Source organism: Rhipicephalus sanguineus, chromosome 1 (genome assembly GCF_013339695.2).
Source record: "Rhipicephalus sanguineus isolate Rsan-2018 chromosome 1, BIME_Rsan_1.4, whole genome shotgun sequence".
In the NCBI taxonomy this organism is placed as follows: domain Eukaryota; kingdom Metazoa; phylum Arthropoda; class Arachnida; order Ixodida; family Ixodidae; genus Rhipicephalus; species Rhipicephalus sanguineus.
Genome location: NC_051176.1, coordinates 171,543,956 through 171,558,049, shown reverse-complemented (window position 1 = coordinate 171,558,049; position 14,094 = coordinate 171,543,956). Strand labels below are relative to the sequence as shown.

Below are 14,094 nucleotides of genomic sequence, written 5' to 3'. Positions count from 1 at the left end.
AACTCATGAGACACGCTGGCGATTGCAGCGCTCTCGTGAGCGCACTCGACGGTTTGAGGTTCGCCCAGTCATGGCCTCCGATATTGCGCACCGACAGGTTGCGCGCAATATCAGATGCCATTAGAGTTACTGTAATGCTACCTTTGGGTAGCAGAGTTGCGCATAGGTCTGGCAAGCAACCATGGCTATGTCACGAAGACTCACTCCGTTTTTGCAGGCGACATGCCTTCCGGGTCACCGGTCGACATGTTCGGCGTGTCGAAGACCGGTGATTTACTTTAACGTGAATGACTAGTGTCAATCCAGTTCGCTGCAGCGGCGCCATCGAGAAATACAACACTTTGCCCCAGCGTCAGCTTCTCCGCAACGCATGGCTGCTAGCGGCGTTTGCAAGACAGATGCGCAACTCTGCTACCTAAAGGTAGCATATTCAGTAAATCTAGAGGCCATGGTGGCCACCCTAGCCATGGCACAGTGCGCCCGCCTCACCGCACGCCACAGGTGCCGCCACACTACCAGCCGATCTTTTTTTTTTTCTCCTGTACGGTGACAACCTGTAAAAGCATGCGGACAAACAAAGAGAATTCGATAACGATCACCGATAAGCGTAAACTCTGGCAATGTGGTTGTGTCTTCAGGGTTGAAGTTACAGCCGTAGACACGTGGATGGTGGGGTTCAGGGGCGTAGCCAAGGGGGGGGGGGGGGGGGGGGTTGGGGGGTTTCAACCCCCCCCCCCTCGGAAATTTTTCAATTTTGTTTGCGTATATATACACGCACACATACAAACGCACGCACGAACATACATAAAGCATGGTTGAACCCCCCCCCCCCCCCGAAAAAAATTTCTGGCTACGCCCCTGGTGGGGTTGACCGGATAGCGAGAGAGAGCGCGACGCTCATTGCAGCGAGGAGCTGCAGCGCTTCCGCTCGCCAGATGCCTCACAAACATTACGAGATGTCGCAGTTTTACATGTCACCAATTGCTATGTATTTGGCACACAACATAGCTAGGGCAATTCAGCTGTGTCCACTAGAAAAGAAACCTCGCGTCGAGATAAACACTGTCGCTCAGGTCACGTCAACACGGAGCACGTTGTAACACAGGCAGACGACGCTCGCTGCATACAAGGTTCAGTGACGTGGACTGGGCATATCCAATCAGATCGGTCGCTGGGTGCTACGTGTATTGGAACAATTCTATGTGTAAAAGGCGCGAGTGTGGTACAATTCTACGTGTAAAAGGCGCCTTACATTGCAGTGAGTGTGGCTCACTGTAATGTAAGGGGCCGGCACGTGACGACACCCCGTGGCAAGAAGCGCATCTGATCCAACGCCGCTCTTGATTTATGTTGGCTATTGACCAATAGTATGTTATCCGCTGTTCGACGTCTAAGAGCAGGCGCCGGGAGCTCCGAAGAGAGTGAGCACAGACCTCTGTATGAAAATAGGGCGCCTGAGAAAATGGGAATTTCAACCCCTTTAAACGAAAAAGTCACAGTGAGTGAGTGAACAACTTTACTGGGTTTCTGCAGGTTGCCGGGTTGGGTTCCCCGGCCGAGAGACCGCATCTCTCACCGGCTTCTGCTGGATCGCGCAGAGTTCGTGGTCCAGCCCTGAGCTGAGCAGCGCGGCCCGCCAACGCGCCTGAACGTCCTCATTGGAAGCCACGTCCCCAGTTTTGGCAATTATATAGTGTTGGAAACTACCGGAGAACATGAGCTAGCCTAGTGAGGTCGTATTATTAGTACGAAAGGCGTTAATATTTATTGAATAGCCACAATGCGAAAAAGAAAAAAAATATGGGTGTTCCCTCCGTCATAGGAATCGGTATAACACGAAAGTGAAACGTGTCTTCACAGAGGTAGTTGGCCCTTTATTGTGCATCGTTTCGCCGTAAGGGCGAAGCAATGAATGCGACAGCAACAAATTGAAATGTCACGCGAAGAACGACAAGCAGCTCGAAACTTGCAGCGTGCTGCTCAAGCACAAAGGACGCGTGAAAAGAACACACACAGGGCGAGCGCGAACTGTCACAACTGTTACTTCTTTGTGTTTGAGCAGCACGCACATTTAGCAAACGCGGCCGCTGCAGCGAACTAAGTGACTTTCGTGCACTCTGTAACTTCAGCGTAAACTTGCGGTGAAAGCACAAGACGTACAAACAGCCCATGGGGCATAGGCAAGAATTTGGGCAAAATGTGTCATAGGCAAAATGTGTCATTTGGCAAACGTAGGCAAAATGTGTCACGTGAAACGGCCTTTAAGGCCGTTTCACGTGACAAAAAACAGAGCGATTTTCGGGCTGCGAATTCGCTCGCAGCGAAAAAAAAACGGCCGATCGCTGTCGCTGCAGCGGTCAGCGGCGAGCGACCAATATGTTGGAAATTTTTCGCTCTGTTCGCAGCGGCGGAGCGATTTTTCAGTCCAGACCCGTCGAAATTGCGTCGACCCGGCCGAGCCGCCGAAATTGCGTTTTGGTTATGGCCGTTGTTGCGTGTTCTCAAGTGAATTTAGATTGGAAAGTGCTTTTAAATGACAAAACACGCGTGCTCTTCGCTACCGGTGATGAAAAGTTAAGAATATCATGACGCACAGATTGTTACATTACATTCGAAAATTATGCAGTGTCTGCCACAAACAACGGCAGCAAGCAGCTTTGCGCGCCGCGTCAGTAGCAGAGCGAAACCGCTGTTAGCGGCGGTTGCGAACCGAGCGATTTTCTTCGCTGCAGTCGCGGCATGTGAAACAGCCTTTAGCTGGCGGGAAGCGCGTGCTTTCTGATACTCGCCGAACATCGCAGCCCCGACGCAGTAGCGAAAGTCTTCGTCGCGAAAGTGCTTGTAGCATACACAACTCGCAGCCGACGGGTACCGGTGCAGGCTGCCACTGGGCTCCGTTGCGTAGGCCCAGCACTGCGGCACCGAGATGTTGAGCAACATGTTCGTCGCCTTCGGAGGCAGCCACTTCTATTACAATGGGTTGTGTTCAAAATGCGAGAAAACCTCCGCATTTCAACAGACCGCAGCGCAGGCGGAACTTGAAACTCGTTTTCAAAACACGCTGCAGCGCTCCACAATCAGCCGACGCGGCCGCTGAGACCACGTGATCCTGCCAAGCACGTCGCGTCGACGGTGGTGCCGGCGTTTCCAGTGGTGGGATTCGCGCCCAATATCTGCCAAACAACAATAGACATTGCCATAGGCGTGCGCAGGGTTCCCCTCCAGGGGGGGGGGGGTCATCGCGGCGCCCCCCACCTCCCTATTAAGTCAATGTATGGGGCAGACTTTGCGCCCCCCTCTTCTTCAGTGACTAGACGGGGGGGGGGGGGGGCGCCCCCCTCCCGTGCGGACGCCTATGGAGATTGTACAAGCTCTCATGTACCAATACACTATAAAGAATCAACTACTGCGGTGACGACGCGTTACACTTTCGTGTTATACCGATTCCTGTGACGAAGGGATCAGCCATCTTTTTCTTTGTCATCTGTTAGTGTACATTTTGCAACGTCATATCCGTGACGGAGAACGTCAGTGAAGTCTTGGTGGGCCCAGGCATTAAACACTTCCGTGTTAAAAAAATTGCGTACAGCGGTGAGCACTGTTAGGGTGAACACGCGAGCGCGTGGCCGACGGCACTATCGGCGCCGCGTAACAGCCATTGTTGGAAACTTTGCACATGAGCAGCATGTGCTTTGCGATACACTCTTTCCACCACGCGCACTGCGTCATAGATATGCTTGTTGGGGATACGCTTGTGTGCGCGCGGTGGAAAGAGTATTTCGTAGAACGCACGATGCGCATGCGCAATGTTTCCACCGATGATCGTTACGCGGCGCCGACAGTGCCGTCGGCCACGCGCTCGCGTGTTCACCCTAAGAGTGCTCACCGCTGTACCTCGCACTGGAGGCGCTACCCTTAATAAAACAAATTTAGACAGTCTATTGACTGTCTAAGCCAATTTTTAGACAGTCTACATACTGTCTACATACATTTTAAATGCGAAGCATTTCTTAGCGAACTTCTGCGACTTTGAGCGTATCTATCTATCTATCTATCTATCTATCTATCTATCTATCTATCTATCTATCTATCTATCTATCTATCTATCTATCTATCTATCTATCTATCTATCTATCCAGCCGCCTACGACTTTGTGCTCTCCTGACCGTTTCGTTAATCGGATGTATACCAAAATTGGTGTGTCATAACATGGCCTTATTACGAACGGAAATGACAGGTCATATCATGAAAATCATGACACGCATGTCATGAACAGCATGATTTACATTTCACGGCATTTGGGCTCCCTGGCCGTTCCGTTAATCGGATGTGTGCCAAAATTGGTGCGTCATAACATGGCCTTATCACGAACATAAATGACAGGTCATATTATGAAAATCATGACACGCATGTCATGAATAGCATGATTTACATTCCACGGCCTTTGGGCTCTTGCGGCGGTTCCGTTAATTTCATATATACCAAAATTGGTACGGCGTGACAAGTGTTCATGACGAACATAATGACAGGTCCTAACATGCAAATCATGACGCGCATGTCATGTGCAGCATGATTTACATGACATGGTCTCGGGGTGCTCGCGGCCGTTTAAATGAAGGGATACATACGAAAACTGGTATGACGAGACATTTCTGTATGACTAACATAACTGACAGGTGGTAACATGAAAATCATGATATGCATGTCATGTATGACATGATTTACATGCCACGCTCATGGCGCACTCGCGGCCGTTTCGCTGGATTGATATACACCAAAATTGGTACTGTGCGCTGTGACTTTATGAAGAACATGAATAACAGGTGGTAGCATGAAAACCATGACATTCATGACATGTATGTCATGATTTACATGCCACGCTCATGGTGGATTCGCGTCCGTTTCGCTTGCGTCATGTACACCAAAATTGGTGTTACGCGACACGACAGTATGACGAACGTAAGTGAGACGTGGTAGCATGAAAATCATGACATGCAAGTCATGTACGTCCTGATTTACATGCCACGCTCATGATGCGCTACCGGCAGTTTCAGTAGATTGATATACACCAAAATTTTTATTGCGCGATGTGACTGTATGAAGAGCATGAATGACAGTTGGTAAGATGAAAACCATGACATGCATGTCATGTATGTCATGACTTAATTGCCACGCTCATAATGCGTTCGCGGCCGCTTCGCTAGCTCGATGTACACCAAAATTGGCAGGGGCGTAGCCAGAAATTTTTTTCGGGGGGGGTTCAACCATACTTTATGTATGTTCGTGCGTGCGTTTGTATGTGCGCGTGTATATATACGCAAGCAAAACTGAAAAATTTCGGGGGGGGGTTTGAACCCCCCGAACCCCCCCCCCCTTGGCTACGCCCCTGAAAATTGGTATTTCGCGAAGCGACTGTATGACGAAGGTAAATGGGACGTGGTAATATGAAAACCATGACATGCATGACATGCACGACATGATTTACATGTCATGCTCATGACGCACTCGTGCCGTTTCGCTTGCTTGACATACACCAAAATTGGTACTGCGCTACGCGACTGCATGAAGAACGTAAATGAGAGGTGGTAACATGGAAATCATGACATGCAGGTTATGTATGTCAAGATTTACATGCCGCGCTCATTGTGCATTCCCGGCAGTTTCGCTAGCTTGGTATACACCAAAATTGGTATTGCGCGACGCCACTGTATGACGAACGTAAATGAAAGCATGACATGCATGAAATGTACGCCAGATTTACATGCCATGCTCATGGCGCACTCGTGGCCGTTTTGCTAGATCGATATGCACCAAAATTGGTATTGCGCGATGTGACTGTATGAAGAACATGAATAACAGGTGATAACATGAAAACTATGACATGCGTGCCATGTATGTCATGACTTACATGCCACGCTCATGCTGCATTCGCGGCCGTTTCGATAGCTTGATATACACCAAAACTGGTATTGCGCGATGATACTGTATGATGAACATTAGTGAGAGGTGGTAACATGAAAAACCATAATATTCATGTCATGTATGGCATGATTTACATGCTCTGCTCATGGTACACTCGCGGCCATTTCGCTCCTTTTATATACACCAAAATTGGTATTGCGCGATGTGTCTATGACGAACATAAATGAGAGGTCTTAACATGCCAATCATGTTATGCATGTCATGTACGGTATGATTTACATGCCACTGTCATGGTGCGCTTCTGGCCGTTTTGTTAACATGATATATACCAAAATTGGTATGGCATGACACGAGTGCGTGATGAACATAAACAACAGGTCATGCATTTATATACCAGAATATGCGTTTCATTGGCATGGTGCACACTACATTGTGCATGCATGCTGAGTGGCAAACATGCGATATATGATGGACTAGATGCCATGGCATGAATGATTTCATTTGTCTCAAAGACAAACAAGGCGATGTATGCAGCTCTTTGCTGGCTGCTTCGCATTACATCGATTCCCACAGTGCGTGGGATCTGCCGAATTTTTTTGTAAGGGATTTGCTAAAGAGACAGCGGAGCTGATGGGGACCTAGGTATAGACCTGGCTGCAGCTGTTTTGCCAAACTTTGCACATTTTCTGTTTCTTTCTTCCTCTATTTCTTTTTACAGCGAAGCTGCTACCCCGCAACAGCTTCGTCTCCGTGGGCAGAAACGCCAGGCCCTTAAACCATCAACAGACGCTCGCGCTCACGTGCTCCTCTGCTAGCAGATGCGCGCGCTCCTTGCGTTTTCACCTCGGACACTAGTCTAGGCGAAAAACTTTCTTCGCGAGGCGAGATTCGAACCCGCGTACCTACGATCCGAAGGCTACGCTAGCAGAGCATAGCATAGCCTTGTATAGTAAGTATAGCAAGGCGGTGGAAAAGGGAAGTGAGGGTGAGGAGGAGGGGAGAGAGTAAAAGAAAGAAAGGGAAAAAAGAGGAATGTATATATATATATATATATATATATATATATATATCGCTACACTATAGTATCGCCTAGAGTTACTGTATATGCTGCCTTTAGGTAGCAGAGTTGTGCATAGGTCTGACTACAGCTATGCGGGGAAGTCGCACTCTGTTTTTGCAGGCGGCATGCCTACCGTGTCGCTGATTAAGATGTCTGGCGTGTTAATCATGTCTCGCGATAAACATCCCCTGTCGATGACTAGTGTTAATTCAGTTCGCTGCAGCGGCGGTGTCGAGAAATACAAAAAAATTGACCCGATCCGTCAGCTTCTCCGCAATGCATGGTTGCTAGCGGCGTTTGGAAGACAGATGCGCAACTCTGCTACCTAAAGGTAGCATATACAGTAACTCTAGTATCGCCAGAGAACATCTACCACTTTGTATCGCCATATCGCCTCTTGCCTGGGCACGCATGCGCAGATAACCTTTTGTGTCTACCTTCTTTCCCGCCGCTGTGCGCCTTTTTCAGTTGTTGGTTGGCGTTTGTGGTGTACTGACTTTTTCTCTCCTGTGTCCGTGTTACAGGGGCGTAGCCAGGGGGGGGGGGGTATTGAACCTCCCCCCCCCCCCCGAAATTTTTCGATTTTACATGTGTATATATACACGCGGACATACAAACGCACGCATGAACATCAAAAAAGGATGGTTGAAATCCCCCCCCCCCCCGAAAAATATTTCTGGCTACGCTTCTGCCATGTTAGTACGCCCAGTCTTTTTAACATGAATACCTACCAACTAGCTCAGCTCTTAGATAGTTTAAGGTTCTCTGCCGTGAGGAGCAGAAAGTTGGCCCCGCTGCCCACAGAGCGAAGCCTGTTGAAGCCATAACTCAGTTCAAATCGACCGCCTCATCAGAGCTGCGTATGCACAACCAGTGGGTTCACTGCCGTATTATGCCGTATCCCTGCGCCGCGCCGCCGCGGCTCCGCGGCCCTCTCCCCGTCGACAGCTTGAGCGCCCGCCAGGGGCGCTGCCACCAGTTTCTCCTGAAAACTCTAGCGGGGTGTGAAGCGCGTCCCCTTGGTCGGTGGGGGTTAGGCTGGTTACGCTGTAGTTGCGGGGGTATCAACAAACGCGATGTTGGTGGCGGGGAGAGGGCCACCACAATGACACAAGACACAAAAAAAAGAGGAGGAGAGAGGGTCGATTATTTTATTTTTTTTTTAACTGACCCAGGCTTTAGTTGAAGCTGCTGTTTCCATTTGTGTGTGCCCTGCAGCGCATGTTCACGCCGTTCATTCGTTTGAAGGACCTTTGTCGGCACCACGCGTGTCACTTTAGTGCACTTATATATGCTTGTTTTTCTGAAGGACCGGCATCTGTGTCTATCCGCAAATCGCAACTGTCTCAAAGACGGCCCGCCGTTTCATCTGGACGGGAGGGACGCGCTTTTTTACAGCCTCAGGCGGTCGTGCACATAGAGCATGAAGCGTACGTGCAGAGAAATTTCTGTGGCAGCGTTTGACAACAAAAAAACAGCTGGACCCAACGAAGCTAGGAGTGACCGCAGAGTCAAGTGCGACAACAATAAAAGCAATGAAAACCATACTCGTGCTTTGGTAAAACGGGGGGGGGGGGGGTCAGGGTACTTCTAAAAAAATAATAAAGAACGCTGGTACGTTGCTGCTTGTTTCGCTATCGAAGTCCTGAGCACAGAACTATACGGATGAAAAGGGCTGGATAGGACGTACAGAAAAAGGAGATGTAGAGGGGGCCCGGGCTGAAGTAGCAGGGGAGGTCCAAAGGGATTGGGCTCTCTTTGGGATGCCCCAGTGCCTGGTAGATTGACGTTGTCGTCGGCTGTCGACTGCAAGCATCGCCGGCGTTTCTTGCTGTCCTTTATTTTTCATTTTCGTAGTCGATTAGCAGATGTTCATACACGTTTATTGCATCTGTTTATCGTTCGACCACGAGTGAAAATTTCTGCATTGTTGATCCATATTGTGATATGGGAAACATTCGCGCATACATAGGCAGGGTTTTGTGTAAATAAAATCAGTTTGTCAGCGCGTGACGCTGTCGAGTGTTTCTTCGTGTCCTGTTTTATCCGCGCTGCTGAAGAACTGGTGCAATTCTACGGTGCAATAAAAATATGTGTACGCACGTGATGCATGTTACTTGTTATGTACTCATAATGCTATGTATAATTTTTTTTTTCATTGGGCATACGAGTCCAATTGCAGTTTTGGTAACCCTGTACGATCTACGTCTGCAAATGAAACATTTTTTAAGAGTTGGGTGCGGATACATCTATTACGAAGCCGAGTGATTCCGCCCATTATTGATTCGCGAAAAAAAAAAAAGAACATTAAGTGGGTTAGTTACACAGACCAGCTCATATATATGCGAAAAAAAATAATTAAAAAATGAGGCGTTGTTTATATAGTCGCTATGATCGCTACAGTGGCGAAAGTGCATTGAAAATCGTATCGATCAGCAGAACAAAAAAAAAAAAAAAACTAACGCCCCCAACTACACACCCTGTTATTGCAGCGGCTGCGTGGGAGCATTCATCTATGCAATAGCCGCTTAAAACATCACCCGCCCTCCGTAAATCAGTCACAACGACAGTAACTTATTTTACAACACACAGAAAACTTGCATCAAGACAACTTCCGTGAATTGCGCACCACAACTTTGACTTTTCTTGCGCGCAAAACAGCAACGCGCGCTAGCCGCGCCCTGCAACCCGCCGGAAAGTTTCAGGTGATGCTGCGAGCCGCGCCGCCTGTCGGCGGCGACATGAAGTGCGTCACGCTCCGCCGCTCAGTGAGCGCACTACAAACTTCTAGAACACTGTACTCGAAACCAGTGAAAATGCTCCCCACGGATTGGAGCAATGCGGATACTAATCTTGATCCGAGCCAGAGAAAGCATGTATGAGCTACAGTGCACTGTATTTGAGCCGAACCAAGCACTGATCTCCACTAGGAGGGGCTGGATGGCGCATCGAGCTTCACCGGAAGCCGCCGTTTTTGTCCCGGAAAAGAGCTTTTCTCTTCTTTTTTTTAAAGAAATACTTGTCTGTAGCGCAGTAAACTGTACGAATCAACCGGAAAAGTCGTCAGGGAAGATATTTAATGCGTAAGTACCTCAAAGCTGCATTACTTTTTACGCGTTTTGTACGTTGCAGCACTCCGCTGTATTCGGACGGTGTCGGCACGGCGTCTGTCATCTTTCGTATAGCGTTCGTCGGCGTCTAAAGTGAGGCGTAATCGCAGAGTTTGAACAAATAAAAAAACGATCATAACAACAGCTGCCACCCGAGAATATTTGAATTGCGCGAGTGAGACGCACAGAAGACGCCAGCTTCCGGGACAAACAGGGGACCTTCCGGTGGCTTCACAAGCACCCGCCTCGCAGAGCGGGGATGCGCCGTCCAGCCTTTTAAATGGAGGTCAGTGGAACCAAGGAGGATAAAAAAGAAATTCTGGAGTGGAAGCTCTCGCAAGCCGGTGAAGCCCAGGGATGGGTTCTGCCATTCCTCTAGGAACAACCAACCAACCAACCAGTGAAGTGGTAGCTGCTTGGAGATAAAGTGGTTTTGCTCCGTTAATGTAAACGCTGGGCTCATTATGAAATAAGAGATCGTTGTTCCCGACTTAAGTAATACTTTTATTGACGAACGTTCAACTGGTTGACCGTTCGGCAAGGTGTTCACTGCATGGTTCACTGGTTCAACCATGCTCGAGATAGAGTGTACTAGAACTTTTGAGTGGCGCGACCGAAACGCTCTCCCCTTGCTTTCCCATCCCCAACTTGCGGCGAAAGTAGCGGCGGCGCTGCCATCGCCCAATCTTCCCACTTGGCTTGCTCGGCGGCATGGCCGGCATCTCTCTTTTGGTCGCGAAATGTAAAAAAAAACAGCGTTTAAACATTTTTACGCGCCAGGTTGCACAAATGGACATCCGCGTGTGTAACAAAGTCTCAAGTTATCCCTTTTTAAGGCCCCGAATGACGAAGAACAACGACTCCTTTGGGAGCGGAACCTCCATCGGCTTGACAAACCGCTTGACGCCGATTGTGCTGTGTGCGAATTACATTTCGAACCGCATTTCATTGTGAGAGACTACGTGCATATTATCAATTTTGCTGAAGCTACTTACATGCAGAGATTGCCTATGCATACCTTATTACAAGCCGCTTAAGCGAAGATAAAATTGAAAACCTCTTCGGTATTGTCAGGCTGTCATCTGAATGCAATGCTCATCCCACTCCGCAACAATTTCTCACGACCATTAATTGTCTAAGCTCCTTGCCAAGAGTGTTGCTGGATCACACGTTTCAGAGGGGGTTGTAAGCTCGCTTTTCACTGTCGCAGACAAGCCTGCTAACTTGTATAAGCAGCAGCAACTGATTGACTTGTTGCTTGATGAAGGATACTTGGAAGGTGCTGAAGGTTCGCTTCACAGAAGCTCTTTGACTGCACCAGACCACCCATACGTCAATCAGCATAGCGACTCCAGGCGTACGTACTTGTGGCAGGCTATGTTGCTAGAACATGTGTGCTCCAAAGTGCAGTGCATGCATGAATGAGCTTCTGCTGCCTTCATGAGATGGCCAGTCCCTAAATGGTGCTGTTTTCACAAAATATTGTGATTTCGGTGTTCTTCTGTACCCTTCACAGAAAGCTTTTGTTTTTATTAGTGAACTTCAAGAAATTTTCACTGGTTGTTTTAGTACGAGTGACTTACACAAAGACAGCATCTTGGATGCCTTGGCAGTAATCAACAGGAGAAGCATTTTGGGGGTGTTGGCTGCAACGAACATTGCAAGCCATTGACTGCTCAGCTGATCCGTTTTTATGTGGTCACACGTATGCATGTTTATGTGAAGGGTTTAACACGACGCGGGATGAGAAACAAAGCGCACAGCAGTACCTGAAATTGAGTAGGTTATAATTGCTACAGCGGCGTAAAAAGGATGTCATTTTTCGTGCATATTTTATTGCACTCCTAATTTTTTTAAGGTACACCAAGAAGAAAAACAATTTTTCCGAGAAGAGGCTTGTAAGTGAGAGAACGTGCAAATTCTGACGCGATATCTCAAAATAAAACTTTGATTTTGAATCTTTTTGTATTAATAAGCCTGTGATGGTAAATTTAGCAGCATTATGGGTGTCGGAGCACAATTAATCGATCTAAGCCGATTCACGGTTCCACTTTAGTGTCCCTTCAAACGACTATGCAACCATAACATATTTTTTTTATTTAAATGTATTTTGGAAAAACAACCTAAACACTGTCTTTGTGTTTTCTTTGTTTTATGTTATTTTTGTATCCTGGCTCTATAATTTTGTTTTTTACAATTTGCTAATTTGCAAATGTATTGTTTCATAAATATGCAAACCTTGTATTTTTGTGTTATCAATGATTATTATCATTACAGTTACGACTCTGCTTTGCAGTGGTGCTGCGTTTTTTAAACTCTCAAAATCTTCCATGACTATGTTTCACTGAAAGCCTTCTTCTGCAGTATTACGTATTTGAATTTTTGTGGGTCCTACAACAATGAATCTAATCCCATATTTCAAAATCAAAGGGAGGTTTGGAAAAACTCTGCTGTTATTCAAACAATGTCAATAAAGCCTGCTTTTTTGTCGTGTGTGCACGCAGCCACAAGCAACGCGCCCTTTGATTCCAGCTTTAGTGTTTTACATGGAACGGGCCAAGAGTTCTTCGTTTTGTGGGCAGCATACTCATTTTTTTTTCGGGGAGATGGGGGGGGGGGGGGGGAGGGGGGGGCTTCCGTTGTGTACCAGCCAGCTGGTTTCTCATTTAATTGTACACTGTAAAACATGGCAAAAAAAAAAAAAAACGCGCTCCTTATACTGTATAATGTGCTATGCTGCTTCAGTGCGGTCAGCAGCAACTTCAATAACAATAATGTCAAATAATATTTATTTGCATTAATATTTATGAAAGAGAGGAAGTATAAGAATAAGAAAAAAGTGGGAGATCATCTTGGCCGGCACACTATAGGCGCGACGGAGAGGCACCAACACGTACGCGGAACGCCTGCCAGCCATCCGCCCGGGAAGATTGGTCGACGCCAGCGCCACCGCATCATTCCACGCTGAAACGCCCGCTCCCAAGCAGCCACTCGCGCCACTCAAAAGCTTCTAGTACACTCTACTCGAGAGATGCTCGAGAGCAATTGGGGGCCGGAATAGGAAACACGTCACCGCTTCTGCAAGCGCGAAAAACTGCCCCACGATGTCTACAGTGGTACCACTGTAACCAACGCACATCTCGCAGCCGTCGCAGCTAACCACACACCAGAACGGAAGCGCTCTGAGCTGGAGCGTGCTGCTCTGAAAGAAGCAACCGAATGTATTCACTATTTATACCAGTCGATTTGACGCACTTCGCCAGAGCGGATGCCAGGGCTGCACTTTGCCAGTGTGCTGCATAGATTTTTCTATTCCACTGATCCTATTCGGTGTGGTGAGAGAGGAGGGTGAAAGGTGGCATCTACAGTAGTGGCATCGCAATCTACATCGCAAGCGATCGCAGCACCCTCTTGCCGACCGTTTCCGACTGCCTCGTCAGCGGGTCTCCTCTCCTGGCGCTTGGATAGGCCGGCCCGCCTGAGCAGCCCAGCCCAGCCAGTCCAGCGGTATTTGCCGTTGTTTTCTGGTTCTTGCCGCCATTGTTGAACGTAGGTGTGTTTTATGTTGTTTTATCTACCAGTTTCTCACTTTAACTTAACATCCATGAGCGTTTTTGGTCAAGTATTGCGTGCTGCTTGAAGATACATTTGAATCTTCAGCCAGCAAGCAATGGAGAATGCATGGGTTGCCGGTAGTCCTCGCGCAGGAGCCGGTGATTGTTAAGCCTATCGCATCTGACTGCACACATGCTTTTGTACTGAATTTCGCGTCATATTTCTGCGCATTAGGAGCTGTAACGAGTCGAGCGTGTTGTGGTGCGTGTGACATTTGTTTATGCGCTGTTGTGTGCTTTGTTTGCGTTACATTACACTTCTCTCTGTCGCTTCTTTGTTCGTCGTGCCGATCGGCTGAAATGGCGATAGCGGGAGAAGCTTCAATCGACGTCTGCGTGGGTGATGTAGATGAGAACGCCTTAGCGTAATTGCAATATGTCGCGTGCG

General features: G+C 48.0%; 1 protein-coding gene across 1 annotated transcript in view; it reads left to right on the top strand.

Annotated features, from left to right (window-relative positions):
• Positions 1 to 13,517: 13,517 nt before the first annotated feature.
• LOC119402279 (heterogeneous nuclear ribonucleoprotein H) overlaps positions 13,518 to 14,094 on the top strand; it is a gene marked incomplete at its 3' end in the record, with an annotated part of 42,522 nt that continues 41,945 nt past the window's right edge. The window contains 1 exon segment of the mRNA XM_037669420.2: positions 13,518 to 13,645.